At 37.6% G+C, this 16959-nt stretch overlaps 1 long non-coding RNA gene across 3 annotated transcripts in view; it reads left to right on the forward strand.

The window, feature by feature from the left end:
• The first annotated feature begins 494 nt into the window (after positions 1–494).
• Positions 495–16959, forward strand: part of LOC150041264 (uncharacterized) — a 29529-nt gene continuing 13064 nt past the window's right edge. Inside the window, exons 1-3 of one of the 3 annotated variants that reach the window (XR_016533784.1) lie at positions 495–511; positions 1696–1822; positions 14127–14253. This is a non-coding gene — a long non-coding RNA (uncharacterized LOC150041264). Of the gene's footprint in view, positions 512–711; positions 849–1695; positions 1823–14126; positions 14254–16959 lie in introns of those variants that run through there. The other 2 variants (XR_016533783.1, XR_016533785.1) reach the window with 2 other exon arrangements.

Genomic DNA, 16959 nt, shown 5'->3' on the forward strand with positions numbered 1-16959 from the left:
CCTAGTGTTCAATGTACCAGTATTGCATGTTGATAGACAGACTATCCATAATTATTTTATAGTTTCTATTCTATTATAAATGACAGAATTTTAAATTACATTGCACGTATTCAACTATTCAACTGTTAGCAGGCAAATGTTTAAATTAGCCATTGAAACATTTCTACATTGAAATCTCAGATTACTCTATGATGAAAAGTACTTGCTGCTTAACATATATTTGCCCATGCTTCAATGCCAACTTTTAAAATTATTGGTCATATACTGAAAATGTCCTAGAATCAATTTGGAGAATCATTAGGCTTGCCTAGGAAAAGATCCCCTTTTCTCCTGCCACTCAGCATGTGAGCTCCCAACTTTGTTTTCCATGCAGGAAGTCTCCACCCAGCACCTTCATTACCTAGGCAACCGACACTCCTGTGGGGTAGTTACCTCCCCCTTCTCTGAGTTCACATCCTGGTCCGCCCCAGTCACGCCTCCTTGCGACCGTGAGAGGTTCCCAGACTCTGAGGTCAGTGGCCACACCTCCCCACCCTCTCCCTCTTAACCCTTACCCTGCCCCGTGTTGACTTTTTGCTGTGCACATTGCACATTCTAACCATATGCAGGGCCAGCCAGAAGTTCAGGAATAAGCTTTCTTCTTCCTCCTAAAAACTGAGTGGTGGCTTCCCTACCTAATTAAAACCTAACAGCAATGAACCCTCAAGTACCTCAGTACTAAAATATGGGGTCAACATTGAATCTGTAACATTATGAATGTTTTTCTTCTTTATCTTTCAATACAGCAACAAATTTTTGGGATTTTTCACATCATTGCTGAAGAGAATGTGAGGGAGAATGGAGAGAAGGTACAGAAAGTGAGAGAGAAAGATAAGATAGTTCGTTTCTCTTTTCCCAGTGTTCCTAAGCCAGCATGGTTACCATGGTGGTTTAGTGACTACTGTGGGATCTGGTATAGACTGTGTCCATTTACGATTCATGACTGAATCACTTATTACCATCATAGCTGTCAAGGGTTGATTTTTCAATGCTATTATTCCTCCTAAAACTATTTCTTGACTTTGACAATAGAGCTTTCACTTCTCCCTTACTTTTTTGTTAATGTATTTATTCTTGTATTTATATTAATCACTATGAGTGAGATTTAAATTTTTTCTTAAAACTTACTCTTGTTACTATCATTATACATTTTACTGTTCAAAATTTCTCACAATTCGCTAGTGAAAAATAATTTGAAACTGCCTCCCTAGAATTCCTTGAGAATGTACTTTGATTTTGAAGCAAATTAGAAAGGAAGTAATGATGCCCACTTCACAGTATCCCTCTGAGAATTTGAAGAGAAAATGTCTGAAAGTAAAATCCTCCAGAAAGTCCTCAGCTCTCCAATACAATTTCTTCTTTCTTCTGTCAGTGGCATGCGTCTTGTATTAATATAACATGGAGAAAATACTTAGAAATGTAACTGAAAGTAGGGATAAGCCCCACATTTCTATCATGTAAGTCTCAATGTCCTTGGTATATGGGGAAAGTTTGTGGGATGGAAAAGGTTAAGAAGAAATGGGATCACTGCACAGTTTTCCCCTTACAGAGTGATGATAAGCAACAATATCAACCCATTCTTTTCATTTAATGTGCTTTTCCATCATTTCCTCTGTAGTCCATGTTTTTTTTTTATTCCCCTTCTCTGCCTTCTAGTGGAACATCAGTGAAAGTTGTGGAATCCATGCCATTGAACCAGAAGCTGTTAAAGGAAAAATGCAGTGCGCTATCAATTCTTCTCGACTGGTTACAAGAGCAAGCATGAAGAGATCACAGGGACATTGTAAGTAACTCACTTCCCTTCCACCATCTTTGTCTATACAGCATGCCAATCCCTCTGATGACTGTGAATAGCATGTGGTTAACTGCGATACCTTGAAGGAAATCATGTGTCGTCTCAGTACAGGGAAGGAACATGTCATTTTGCATAAATTTCCATGATCAGAGATCTTACAAATATCCCAGAACTCTGCATGGGTGTCATTAAATTAGTCATTCTTAAATGTGTGCTGCTGAAGTCAGGATATTTTCAAGTGTGTTACATTTATTGCTTCATCAAATCACTCAGTAGTGCTTTATTAAAATAACAGGTATTTGGGTCTACATTAGGTCAACTGAATTAAACCTTGATAACAGCGCTAGCAGGTATCTACATTTTGAGAACTGTTTCTAGTTAGTTTAGATGTATGAAAAATATTGCTGTGGATTTGTGACAAGGTTTTTTTTATAATTTTGAATTACTTTAATTCCACTAGAGATTACTCTTGGTACTCAGATTTACATATCTTCTGTGGTATATTAAAGACATAATAATTCCTTCAATTAAGTAATATTTGTACAGCGATTGGTTACAAGGCACTAACAGAATAAAGAAAACAAGAAAGGGAGATGTCCTAGAGCTATCATTTGAATTTTTGAAAGCTGGAACTAAGCAGAGGAAGAAATTACTTATCTGGGAAATTTCATATTTTATATGTGTTTTGAAGAAAATGGGCAGATTAAACAAAAGGAAATAGGCACCTAAATAGAATAGAGAATAGTAAATAAATTGTTATGAATGAGTTGTTAGTGAAGATATTCATCAGTAAGTGGTATTTGAGCTATGTCCTGAATGAGAGAAGTCAGGCATGGATAGGCCGTTTTGTCAATGTCCCTGTATTGTGTGGATACCAGGTGGTTCAGGATCAAAGGAAAAAGCCAGTGGAGGGACAAGGGTGGATGGGAGCATTCTGAAGAAGAATACAAAGGTTAAGAGTGGGCCTGATAGGGCTGTCTGGAGATAGGGCAGGTAGGACTGTTAAGTCCTCTGCTTGGAGGTACAGATGAAACAGCTCAAGAACCAGTGGGAGGGGCCAGGAGCATGGACTGGTGCTAGAGTGCTTGCCTAGCATCCATGAAGCCCTGGGTTTGATTCATCCGTATCACATATAGAGAAGAAGTCAGAAGTGGTTCTGTGACTCAAGTTGCAGAGCACTTTCCTTGAGCAAAGTGTTCACGGTCAGTGCCCGGGCCCTGAGTTCAAGCCCCAGGACTGGCAAAAAAACAAAAAACAAAAAAAAAACAGCAACAAAAAACAGTGGGCTTGTTTGGCCTCAAAGAGATCTGACATCAGTTTTTCCAGATATTTCTGACATTTCTCAAGATAGCTGGTTGCACATTCAACTGTAGTTGTTGTAATGAGATTTAGTGATTCAATAAAAATATGTTATTGATGAAAACTCAGTAAAAAAAACATTAAGCTAGTTCTCTACCACTGGAGCCATAACTCTATTCTGGCTTTTTGGTGGCTAATTAGAGATAAATGTATCATGGATTTTCCTTCTCTGGGTCGCTTCAAACTGTGATCCTCAGATTTCAGCCTCCAGAGTAGTTAGGATTACAGGTCTGAGCCACCAGTGCCAAGTTTATTTTCCAGTGTTTGACTCATGAATAGTGGTCTTATATAGGTCCTGTATATAACTTTGTATGGCAATTTTCATTTTTCTTGAGCATATATATACTTAAACCTAAGAAAAGTAGAATATGTATATTCAGCTCAGTAAACATTGACAGTTTTGCAAAGTATAAGAATTTCCCTGTATCATATCTTTGCCAGCACTTGGGATTTTGGTACCTTTTGTTCTAGTAAGGATGTGATAACATAAAATTATCATTTTCATTGCATTGTTAGTGTTTTCAAATCTGTTCAAATTATGTAACAATGTGTGTGTGTGTGTGTGTGTGTGTGTGTGTGTGTGTGTGTGTGTGTGTGTGTGATGTGTTTTAGGGCTTGAACTTTGGGGGCCTGGACGTTGTCCCTAAACTCTTCAGCTCAAGCCTACTGCTCTACCACATTGAGCCACAATGTTACTCCCAGTTTTTTCTGGTGGTTAACTGGAAATAAGAGTCTCATGGACTTACCTGCCCAGGCTGGCTCGATCCTCAGATCTCAGCCTCTTGAGTAGCTAGGACTACAGGTGTGAGGCTCCAGCAAACTGAAGTTTTGTCTCTTAATCTAAGCTATATGCTTTCCTTTTTGCATTCTAATTTATTTACTTAAGGTATTAAAGTTTAATTCTTGAGTTTGCTTATTTGTATCCATTGTGTTTCTCTTTATTCCAGCCCCTCTTATTTCCTGCAATTGAGACTTGGAGTTAGAAGCTTGCCCCTGTTCAGATGCTTTGGCACAAGTAGCTCTACGTGGAATTATATACTTTCTATACCATGTTTTAGTCAGTTTGAACTAACTATTGTAAAAAAAAGATTACTGTAGAATGAGTGGCTTTAACAACAAGTATTTATCTTTTCTTAGTCTGAAGGCTAGAACTGTGAGATCAAGATGCATCGTATTTGGGTTCTTGGTGAGAATCCTTTGCCTGATTGTGTCCTCAATCCCCTTACCTTGATATGTGCATGCAGCAAGGTCTCTCATGGATCTTCTTATAAGAGCACTAATTCCATCATAAGCGTACCATCTTTACCATCACATTCTTTCCAAAAGCCCAATCTCTAAATATTAGCATCACATTGGATTAAGCTTTTAACATATTAATTTAGAAACAGAATAAATATGCAAATAACATACCAGGAGCTTTGTTATGTCTGATTATCTTTCTTATTGTGTTATTAAGATTTAGGTTGGGGTTCAGAGGTTATCAGCTTGACCATCCATGATGCAAATTCTCAAATGCTTTAAACCTCAAGTGTTTTCAAGCCTCTGAAGGTTGTTGCTGAGCTTATGAAATATTTTAAATGATATTTTATTTCTATAATGCATTATACATTTTATTAGTTGGATGTTCACTTTAACAGAAATTACTCCCTTAAATATTAGGATTCAATTAATTATGTTACTCACTAGAAATGAAGGGTGAAGTAAGGATGTTTAACTCCTTTTGTAGTGTTACCATTTTTCAGGACAGGTATTTTCATAAAAGTTTCCAGATGTGGACAATGAGTTGATTTTTTTTGCTTTTTTATAGCATATAATGATGACTCAGAGATCTTTATGTATTTAATTGCTTACATTTTTATTGGGGGAAGCAGTACTAAGATCTGAACACTGGACCTTGTACTTCTTTTTTTTGCCAATCCTGGGGCTTGAACTCAGGACCTGGATACTAAACTTCTTTTATTCAAAACTAGCACTCTACAACTTGTGCCATAGCACTACTTCCAGCTTTTTCTGTTTATGTTGTACTAAGGAATCGAATCCAGAGTTTCATGCATGCTAAGCAAGAACTCTACAACTAAGACACATTCCCAGTCCCCCAGACCTTGTACTTTCTCAGCAGACCCTCTGCACTTGAACCATACTCCAAGCCCTGTGTTGTTTCTACTCTGAGGTAATCTGGACTGTGATTCTTCTATTTAAGCCTCCTGTGTAGTTGTGATGAGAGGGATGTAACACAACATGCTTTTTGCTGGTCTAGCCTTGAACTGTGAACCTCCTGACCTCCTGCCTCCCAAGTAGCTGGGATTACCTGTGTGAGCCACTATACCTGGTTTATTATTTGATGTATTTTAAATCATTACTCATAAGTCTCTTTGATGTGTAATCTGTTTTTGCCTTTGTCTGGTGAGAGCCCCTTCAGCTTGGCTTCTGAATCTCTTCATATTGTAGTTGATTAACTGTACCAAAACGTGAGTTTCATTATTGTATTTTCATTCATAAATATATGTTAATTTGATCAGTAGATATGATATTGTCTACTCTTATTCCTTGTCTCACCATTCCTTTTTATATTCCCTCGTAGTTCCCCTTCCTACTTTTATGAGTGTTTTTCAGAATTCACATTTGAGAGAATACATGTTATTTGTCTTTCTGAGTATGGTTTATTTTGCTTAACATGACAATTTCCAGTTCTATCAATTTCCTGCAAATGACATTAAATGATATTCCTTTTTTCCTTTTGGTGCTGGTCCCGAGACTTGAACTCAGGGCCTGAGATCTGTCCTTGGGATTTCTCAAGGCTAGAGCTCTACCACTTGAGCCACAGCACCAGTTCTGGCTTTTTTCTATGTATATGGTACAGAGAAATCAAACCCAGGTCTTGGTGCATGCTAGGCAAGCACTCCAAGCGTGCTAGGCCAAACTCCTAGCCCCCTCCCTGAGCTTTTGTGCTCAAGGCTTGCACTATAGTACTTGAGCTACAGCTCCAATTTCACCATTTTGGTGGTCAACTAGAAATCATACTTTTCATGGGCTTTCCTGCCTAGGTTTCTTTAAACTAAGATCCTCAGAACTCAGTTTTCTGAGCAGCTAAGATTATAGGCAAGAGCCACTAGCATCTGTCTTCCTTCCTTTTGATACAGGGTTTAATATAGTACAGAGTAACCTATACCCCAGGCTAGCCAATATCTCAAAATCTTCCTGTATCCAGAGTGCTAAATACTTACCTTATTTGCATTAATTTTTATCTTAATGTTTCAGTTTATAAAAAGTAGACAAATATACCTATTATATTAGTTTTATGCTATTTTACTGGTAAAAATTGGCATATTCTCTGTAATGGAATCCAGTATAATGTATGTACAGATGAAAGTATTCTATATCTGTATTGTTCAACACCATGGGCACTATCTTTAGAAATTAACTCAATTGTTAATTTTGTGTGAATTTAATCAGCTTAAATTTAAATAGCCATTTGTAGCCAGTATCTACCATATTGGAGAGGAGCTGTTCTATCTTGGTTTCTTAACAATTTATTCTGTGGATCACTATAGCATAGTAAAAAAAAGGCCAGGTGTGTTGCCTAGTGGTAGAGTGCTTGCCTAGCAGGCACAAAACCCTGGATTCAATTTCTCGCTACCACATATACAGAAAAACACAGAAGTGGTGCTGTTGCTCAAGTGGTATAGTACTAGCCTTGATAAAGCCCAAGCACAGTACCCAGGCTCTGAGTTCAAGCTGCAAGACATGTAAAACCAAAACAAAACCACACAAAAAGAACATACCTATATCCCATAAAAGAGATGATTTTGAAATGTAATATCTGGAATATATCAACAACTCTTATTCCTTTGATTCCTTCCATGTTCTTTCTTTTATTTTCTAGTGTAGCATGGCTGAGAATAAAATTCTTATTGATCCCTGGAAACAATACAGAGGTGCAAAAATAGTATTGAGTTATCTAGACTGACATGGGATGAGGGTACCGGGCAAGGTATCATGCCTGTCTACAGAGACATGACCTTGTATGACTCCTTTCCTTTTCTTGGCCTCTGTTCTAATATAGAATATCACTGGTACAGAATGTATTAGAAAAAGGAATTAGCTTTTGAAGTGAGAAGACCTAGAGTGAGAGGAATCATTAATGGCTGGTTGTATGATCTATGGCAACTTATGTGTCATGTCCTGATGATTAAAAGTGTCATTTTCTTCTTCTTCCTCCTCCTCTTCCTCCTTTTTCCTATTATTCTAACACACATCTTTTTTTTTTGCCAGTCCTGGGCTTGAGCTCAGGGCCTGAGCACTGTCCTTGGACTTTCTCAAGGCTAGAGCTCTACCACTTGAGCCTCAGCACCACTTCTGGCTTTTTTCTATGTATATGGTACAGAGAAATCAAACCCGGGTCTTTGTGCATGCTAGGCAAGCACTTTAACCACTAGGCCAAACTCCTGGCCTCTAACACACATCTTAAATTTGAAAAATAGAAAAGTGGGCATTATATTGCCCACTTTTATTTTTACTGGATGTTTCACAAACCGTTGCTTTGAGAACTTTGACATTGAGTGACAAACATGAAAAGTGTCAGACATATAGCATTACTTTTTATATCACAGATACAACATCTCTAATCAGATATATTATTCAAATACTGGGTTTCATTAGGTATAAAATGTTCATTAAAAGGTAAAATTAAGCTGGGCACAGTGGCTCATGTCTGTAATCCTACTACTCAGGAGGCTGAGCTATGAGAATGGAGATTCAAAGCCAGCCACCCCAAGGACAAAAGGACCTGAAATTTTTATCTCCAATTAACCTCTAGAAAAAGAGAAGTGGGTCTTGGCTGGAGGGTAGGGAGGTAGCGTTGAGCTGAAAAGCTCAGGAACAACACCCAGGCCCAGGGATAGGGCAGTAGCCTTGAGATAAAGAGCTCAGGAACAGCGTCCAGGCCAAGTTGAAGCCCCATGACCCAAACACACACAAAAAAGGTAAAATTAAATCATTTTATACTTTGTGATTAATCAGACTGTTTGATCTACATATTAATAATCAGAAGAAATTCAAAACACAAATAACAAAATTAAAATCTAACCTAAATGTAATGGTTATATGAAATATAATATGTATTATATTTGCATCTATGTATGCAAAGGAAAAATCAGTGGGATGAAATACCATAATGTGAATTTCAGTGATGACAGAAATGCTGAGCATTAATATTTGAAATTACTGTACATTACTGAGTATTAAACATTTTCAGTGAGATATTCCAATATACATGTAGTTTCTTTTTGTCAGTCTTAAGGCTTGAACTCAGGACCTGGGCATTGTTGCTGATCTTTTTTGCTCAAGGCTAATACTCTATACCACTTTACCCACAGTGCCACTTCTGGTTTTCTGGTGCTTAGTTGGAGATGTGTCTTATGGAGACTTTTCTGCCAAGGTTGGTTTCAAACTGTGATCTTCATATCTCAGCCTTCTGAGTAGCTAGGATTGCAGGCATGAGCCACCGGTGCCCAGCTTACCATGTTTCTAGAATAACTACTTATTAAATTGCATCTCAGAAATAATAATACAAAATTATTCCATGTGGAGAAATACATTATTCCTTCAGGATTTTATCCTTTTATTCTCTCTTACAGTTAATCACTATCTGTTATAAGATGATTTTTCATTCTTATGCATAGTATTATCCTTTTATTCCACATGTGAGCTGTTTAAACAAAAAAATCATATGCTTAATTTCACTGTACTCTTCTTATTTTTTTAACTTGCTAGTATATATAATGGACTTATATATTTTATATTAATAAAATAGTGGTATACAAGAGAGTTCTATTTTTAGTCTTTAGAGTAACCTCCATACAGATTTTCTCTTTTTTTCTAGTCCTGGGCTTCAGCTCAGGACCTGAGCACTATCCTTGGATTTCCTCAAGGCTAGAACCCTACCACTTGAGCTACAGCATCACTTCCAGCTTTTTCTATGTATGTGGTACCGAGGAATTGAATCCAGGACTTCATGAATGCTAGGCAAGCACTCTACCACCAGGCTAAACTCCCAGCCCCTCCATACTGATTTTCATAGTGAATGCATTAATTATATTCCCGTAGAAGCATTTCTTTTTCCCATATCCTCTTCAGCATTTGTTGTTTGTTCAAGAAAACCTTCTGAATGATGTAAGAAAGAATCTTACTGTTGTTGATTTTCATTTTCTTTATTGTAAGGATGTTGTATCTGTGCATTTATCCTTTGTATTTCTTTTGAGAACTGTGTTCATTTGTGCATTTATTGATTGTGTTATTTGTTTTTGGTGTTTAATTTTTGAACTCCTTATATACTCTATTAGTTCTTTGTCCATTGACTGACTAGCTTTAAAGATTTTCTTCACTTAGTGACTTGTCTCTCCATTCTGGTAATTGTTTCCTTTTCTATGCCGAATTTTTTAAAATTTGATGCAATCCCATTTGTTCTGTCTTGCTATTATTTCCTGAGTCCTTGGAGTGCTATTCAGAAAGTAGTTACCTATGCCTAATCTTCAAGTATTACTTTTTTTTTTGCCAGTTCTGGGCCTTGAACTCAGGGCTTGGGCATTGTCCTTGGGCTTTCTCAAGGCTAGAGCCCTACCATTTGAGCTATAGCACCATTTCTGGCTTTTTTTTCCCTATGTATATGGTATCGAGAAATCAAACCTGAGTCTTCGTGCAAGCAGGGCAAACGCTCTACCAATAGGCTAAACTCCTGGACCCTCGAGTATTCTTTTTCTATGTTTTCCTGTAGCATTTCCAAGTTTCTAGTCTTACATACAGACATTCGATCCACTTTTATCTTTTGCTTTGTACTGGAGGTTAAACTCAGGGCTTTATATGTTCACTTGTCTCTTCCACAATTAGTATACTACAATTTGAGCCACATCTCTAATTTTGGATTTTTGCTGGTTAGTCAGAGATAAAAGTCTCTTGGGGGCTAGGAGTTTGGCCTAGTGGTTGAGTGCTTGCCTAGCATGCACGAAGACCCAGGTTCAATTCCGGAAGTGGTGCTGAGGCTCAAGTGGTAGAGCTCTAGCCTTGAGAAAGTCCAAGGACAATGCTCAGGCCCTGAGCTCAAGCCCAGGACTGGCAAACCTCAGGTATTAGCCTCCTGAGTAAGCTAGGATTAAAAGTATGAGCCACCTGTACTGGTGTGAATTTATTTTTGTACAAATTGAGACATAGGGGTCTCATTTTCATCTTTTACGCATGAGTATCTGGCTTTCCCAATACCCGTGGTGGAAAAGACTCTAATTTATGCTTTTAGCTCCTTAAAAAATTCAGATGGCTCTAACTGGTTTTATTTCTGGATTCTTCTGTTCTATTCCATTTCTCTGTTTCTATGGCTCTATATTATGGCTTAAAGACACGTATTGCTGGGTACCCATGTCTCACAAATATAATCCTAGCTACTCAAGATACTGAGATCTGAGGATTGCAGTTCAAACCAGCTCCGTCACTAAAGTCCATGAGACTCATCTCCAATTAACCCCAAGAAAATCGGAAGTGGTGCTGTGGTAGAGCACTAGCCTTGAGCTGTAGAGCTCAGAGACTGCACCCAGGCCCAGAGTTCAAGCCCCATGACCATGAACAACAATAACAAAAGACTGGTATTATGAGACTTCCAACACTGCCCATTTTGCATAGGGTTGCTTTTTCTATTTAAGATCTTTTATGGTTGCATATGAATTTTTGAATTGATTTTTTTGTGTGTATGTGCTGATCCTGGGGCTTAAATTCAGGGCCTGGGCACTGTCTCTAAGTTTCTTTTGCTCAAGGTTCATGCCATACCACTTCAGCCATACCTCCACCTCTGTTTTTTGGGGGGGTAGTTTATTGGAGATCAGACTTTCATGGACTTTCCTGCCTGGACTGGTTTGAACCATGTTACTTAGATCTCAGTCTCCTGGGTAGGTGGAATTACAGATGTGAGCAACTGGCACCGGGCTTTAAATTAATTATTATATTTCTTTGAAGAATGACATTAGTATTTGATAGACATTATATATTTTTATTTGAAAAATTGCTTTATTATTAGTGAGATAATGCATAGAGGGGTTACATTTACATGAGTCAGAGACAATGAGTACATTTCCTTTCGTACAATGTCATCTGTTCCCTCATTCTCTCCCAGTCTCTGTCTCTCATCTCTTTATCTTTACTTTTATTGTTTTTCTTTTCTGTTAGTAGACAGTGATGTCTCTTAGCACTTAAACTGCAATAATTTGGATATTTATTATAACAACAAACCTAAACATTCAAAAGTTATTAAGATTGTGTTTATAGTATTTAGTGAATTAGTAGTATTTTTGCCTATCAATTTGTAGGACATTTTCTACCATTTAATCTAGACAATATTTTATACTTTACCTCCATCTCACTAGGACATTCTTACCTGATTCCCTCCATTTCTTACAATGTCAATTTTCTGAATGTCAGCTGCTTCTTTGTGACTCTCAGCTTTGTGAAGGCTTGAAGTAGACCTCACCTGGTCTATCAAAACTGTGCATTGCCTCATTCCTTTTTCTTTGTACTTTTCACCTTTAGTCAGTTAAAGTGGTGTTTTCTGAACTATAGGATGTGATCCATAATTGGGTCATGAAATCAATTTAGCAGGTCATGACTAGCATTTTTTAATATATTACAACTGCCTTGAAAAGACATGAGAAAACTGAAAATATAAGGGTGTGCATAGCAGTGAGGGTAGCAACTGCATTGCAAAACTTCTTTTTCCAGGTTTTTTTTTGGGGGGGAAGGGTCTTAGTATAGAGTCCTAAGGTGTTTAGCTAATGGTCATAATTTTCAGGAAGACAATTGAGTTGAAAATATTTGAACAAAGCTTTGATGGACATTATATTAAAACTCTATATTGCTTTCAGCAATATAGCCATTTTTACAATATCAGTTTAGCCAAGTCATAATCGTGGAAGATCTTCCTTCCATTTTCTAGTGTCTTCTTCAATTTCTATTGTCAGTGCTTTATAGTTTTCATTGTAGAGGTCTTTTGAGTCTTAAGTGTATTCCTAGAAGGTGTGTGTGTGTGTGTGTGTGTGTGTGTGTGTGATACTGGGATTTGAACTCAGGGACTGGGTCTTGTCCCTCACTTTTTTGCTCAAGGTTGGTACCCTATCTCTCGAGTAACAGCTCCATTTCTAGCTTTATTGAAAATAAGAATATCACAGACTTTACTGCCCAGAATGGTTTTGAACTTCAAACCTCAGATATTCTGAGTAGCTAGGATTACAGACATGAGCCACCAGTATCCCACTCATTCCTGGATATTTTTTTGTATTTACTATTGTAAATATGATTTTTACTTTTGACTATGAAGTTTGAGTTTGGCCTATTTTTGTTTTTCTTAGAGATTGAGGTATGCTATTATACCCTTCTCTTCTTCCTGTACTCTAAACTGCTGCTGGCTTCATGGAGCTTTATAAATCCATGGACAGGAAGGCTCCTTCTTGCTGTTAAAGACCCTACAGGGAACATACATGCAACCCCCTAATGCATCTAATGGGGGATAGGGGCAAGGATACATTCTGCACTTGTGTTAGCAAACTCAAAGACTCAGATCCTCTGCTTGCCTTTGACATACAGTGTTTTTAATTCACATGCTGTGATTGAAATAGGAAAAAAATACAACACTTAAGACATGCACAAAGACTTTGGGGATCATTCTAGCAGAATAGATGAAGATTTATGTAGAATACTTATGGTTTTGACATACAATATTTTGAAAGAGGTGTGGATACAATTTGAACAGATTTAAAATAAAACCATTTAATAGCAATAAATGTTATATGCTGATAATAATCATATGCCACAGTAAATTAAGTGATGCAAATGTATTATTTATTTAGAAATCCTGAGCATATGAACTGGAAAAGCTAAGGTACAAATATGGATGCTTGTGTTTTTGAAAACATCTGTGTATAAAGTACATGGTCACATAGAGCTCTCTTCAGCATCACATCTATAGAATGTGCATCTATCTTCGTGACAACGCCCTATGGGTCAGACTAAGGCCAGTGAGAAATACAAACGCATTTCAAATCATAAATTCCCTTCTTGGAATTATTTGAGTTTTTGTTTTATTATTTTATATTTTAAAATTAATTTTATTGTCAAGGTGATGTACGGAGGGGTTAAAGTTATATATGTAAGATAGTAAGTATATTTCTCGTTGAACATTGACTTTTTGTGTCTAGCAAAGAAAGTATATTTTTAAAATATATAACAAAATACTTGTGTACAAACTGATTTTTAAAAAGGTACACATATGTTCCATTGTTTGTAGTCATTGCACTCAGTTTAATGAGGAAATGAAATAAGTGGACAAGTAGAATTTAATGTGTTTGTGTGTGTGTGTGTTTCTAGTTTCTCTAGCTGTACCACTTATAATATGACTTATGACAGTTGCCCTATCATTGTTCCAACTTCTTCCCAGTCTCAGGTTTAAATGTATTTTGTACATTCCAAGAAAATGGCAGATACAGAAATGAGAAAAACTCCTAAATACTAAAGGTATGTTCCTACTGGGTCAGGTTCACAACCTAAATTCCTTTTATCCTCACAACTGACTCTCACTTCTATAGTTCTCAATTTGGTCATATCCATATATGGTTTTTAATTGAAAAGGATTACATTTTACACTGAACAAATAACCTAAAGTGGGTTAATGTGGTAAAAGTTACATTTAGAAGTTTCATATATACGTTTAAGCCATTCCATTTGCCTGTTGATGTCAATTCTCCCTAGCAGTCAATGATTAATCTTGTCCGTCTGCAGTATAGGTTGAGATGGGCACACAGTAAAAGGTTCTCTCACATTCATTATTTGTCATATCAGTTACCCTGTACATGTATAGGTTCCCCAGATTTTCTCAAACCTCTCTCCATAACTCCCTTCCCAGGTCTTTGAAGACAACTGCCCAGAGTCTGTCCTTGTTCCCACATCCTCTGTTAACCTTCTGCAGTACAGTGATTCCTTATGTCTGCTACTGACTGCCAAGGTGCATTAGAGATACCTCATGTTCTATGGTATGTTTTTACAATATTATTTTGTCAGTATTATACACTTAGAGAGAATTAGCATCATTCTATCTAAGCTTCTTTTAAGAGAAATAGATTTTTCTAATTGTACAAGCTTCTTTGTGGAAATATTTGAAAATGATGGTACTATACTGCCACCTGCTGACAAAAGTCAAGAATTGCAGCTTATACATAAGAGGCTTCAAGCCCACACTTCAGAGCTCTCCCGAAGTCTGGGTAGAAAGGGGGGGCAATTCCAGTGTTCATGGATTCTGAAGATCACCAGACATAAAGTGCAGATTATCATTTTCATATAGAGAAGTCTCATGTGAGATGATAAGAAAACACTTTTTTTTTCCCCCGGGGCAAAGTGTGAACCCGGGGCAAAGTGTGAACCCGGGGCAAAGTGTGAACGCAGTCCCCCACTACCACAAATTATGCAGTGGAGTTTCCTGCATTTGGGGAGTTCACAGGGCTCAGCACATCTGGAGTGTAATGGATAAACCTCGCCCTAGGAAAACCACCTTCTTCATGGTCGTGATATTACAGTTAATTATTTAAAAAACCATTTTTTTTAAGATCTAATTTTTGTAGTTTGAAATCTCTGGATAGAGCAAAAACTAGATCCATGCTGGGCACCAGTGGCTCATGCCTGTAAGTCTAGCTGTACAGGAAGCTGAGATCTAATGATTGTGGTTCAAGGCCAGCCCAGCCACCATAGTCTGTGAGACTCTTATCTTCAATTAACCACCAGAAAACCGCAAGTGGCACTGTGGCTCAAGTGGTAGAGTGCTAGCTTTGAACTTTAGAGCTTAGGGACAGTGCCCAGGCACAGAGTTCAAGCCTTAGAACAGACAAAAAAAACCCCATAGATCCATAATAGTTAATTTCTGTATTGCTATCTTGTCAACAATCAGTCCACCTATAAGTTTATTAAGTATGTAATAAATAAGTTTATAAATAAGCTTGTACTACATTAAAATCTGTGATTGATTGCAAGGTTTCACTGTAGCTCACTTTAACAGTCTTTCTGTGGCAATCATATTCCCAACACTCTGGCTTTATAGATGAACGTATCTGGACACATAATTACATACATATATTCAAATATGTGTACAAGTGTCTGTTAATATGTTGAATTCAAAATACTCATACTATTTTATTTCCCTAACATCACAGTATGAAAGCACTTGTTTCTCACACATTGGAAATAATGTAAATCAGATAGTTGAAGAAATATAGGCATTTTTTATGACTCATTTGTTGCCTGTAGAATTCATTCCTATAAGAAAATTTTCTTGGGTGTGCTCTGATATTCCCTATTAACAGGACTTGCATGGATGACTATTTTAGAGGGTGTACATGGCTAAAGAGCACAGTTTGGAACAGAGCTTATGTGACTGTTTGCAAGGTGAGGCTTTTATGTCTTTAGTTTAGAAAATTGTCTTGGAGACTGATTGTATTACAATAGCCTGCTATTGTAGGAGCATAGATGTACATGGGGGGGTAGGTGTGGATCAGAGTGTGCATGTGCTAACAACCATACATCCCTGTGGTAGGCTCCTCCTGCTACTGGGCATTTGAATCACTCCTTTTGGGTTCCTCAGCATTGATGTCTTCCCCAGCAGATAGAATAGAGTTCTCAGAAGTCAGCTCAGCCATCTTGTGGTCAGATGTTATATATGTAGAGGGTAGAAAATAGCTGCTAGTATTGAGGGTGTATTCTCAGGCTCATGGGCCCCAAGGTCTTCATAAACAGCTCAGAATCTGTCTCAGAACTCACCTCCAAACTTTACTCAGTCGTGGTAGTCAATGTACATCTCAGAAGTTGGTTCTACCATCTAGTTACTAATAACTATAATGGATAGAAATGGCTGCTGTTCAGGATGATGCTATGGTTAGTAATGAGATTTATATTACCCCACATCATGGGGCAACTCATCATCTCATTAATTTCATGCTCTGCATGATGCCCATTTCTCAACCTGATGTAGGTGTTCAGTGTGATTGGATGGTTACTCGATGTGATTGGACAGTACTCCTGGGTGACATCTCATCCACAAATTACAGAGGATGCTTAATGTGATGGGAGAGTTCAGCTTGGCATCACAGTCATCAGTCACCTTTGGCATCTAGCCCACCAGAAGCTTTCTGTTGCCTCTTCCATAGGAAGGTAAGACGATTCTCCAGAGAGCAAAAGGTCACTGTACTACATCAGCTGACTGATGTTACACTGTGCATTTTAAAAAGATGTCACTGGAATATCTTAAATTATAAAGTTTCAGCTCTAGGTCCTTGGTCACGCAAGTGCATGATCCTAGAAATATGATTTTAGGCATGAGTTGGCCCTTTCTTGGTCAAGCCAAATTTCTTTGTTTTCTTCAGAAGGGCCATCTTGGCCTGAGTAAAAGTCTCTGACCTTTCCAGCAAGTGCTTCTTGGACACTTCAGACCAGAATGTATTTCTGTTTCTACCTCCCTTCAAACCTTCTGTTTATTAGAGAAAAAGTGAAATCCCAAACTCTTAGTCTCTAATCAGAGAACACAAACACAAAGGGCCTATTTCAATATGAGAACACTCAATACTTTAGGTTAAAACTACTTTCTAGGGCCAGAGATGGAAATACATTTCTATAATCATAGCATTTTAATGCTGATGCATCATTATACATTATTATACAACTTGGCCTGCATAAATATCCTGTCTCAAAAAACT

This window comes from Megascapheus bottae, chromosome X, assembly GCF_031878675.1.
Source record: "Megascapheus bottae isolate mThoBot1 chromosome X, mThoBot2.hap1, whole genome shotgun sequence".
Classification (NCBI taxonomy): domain Eukaryota; kingdom Metazoa; phylum Chordata; class Mammalia; order Rodentia; family Geomyidae; genus Megascapheus; species Megascapheus bottae.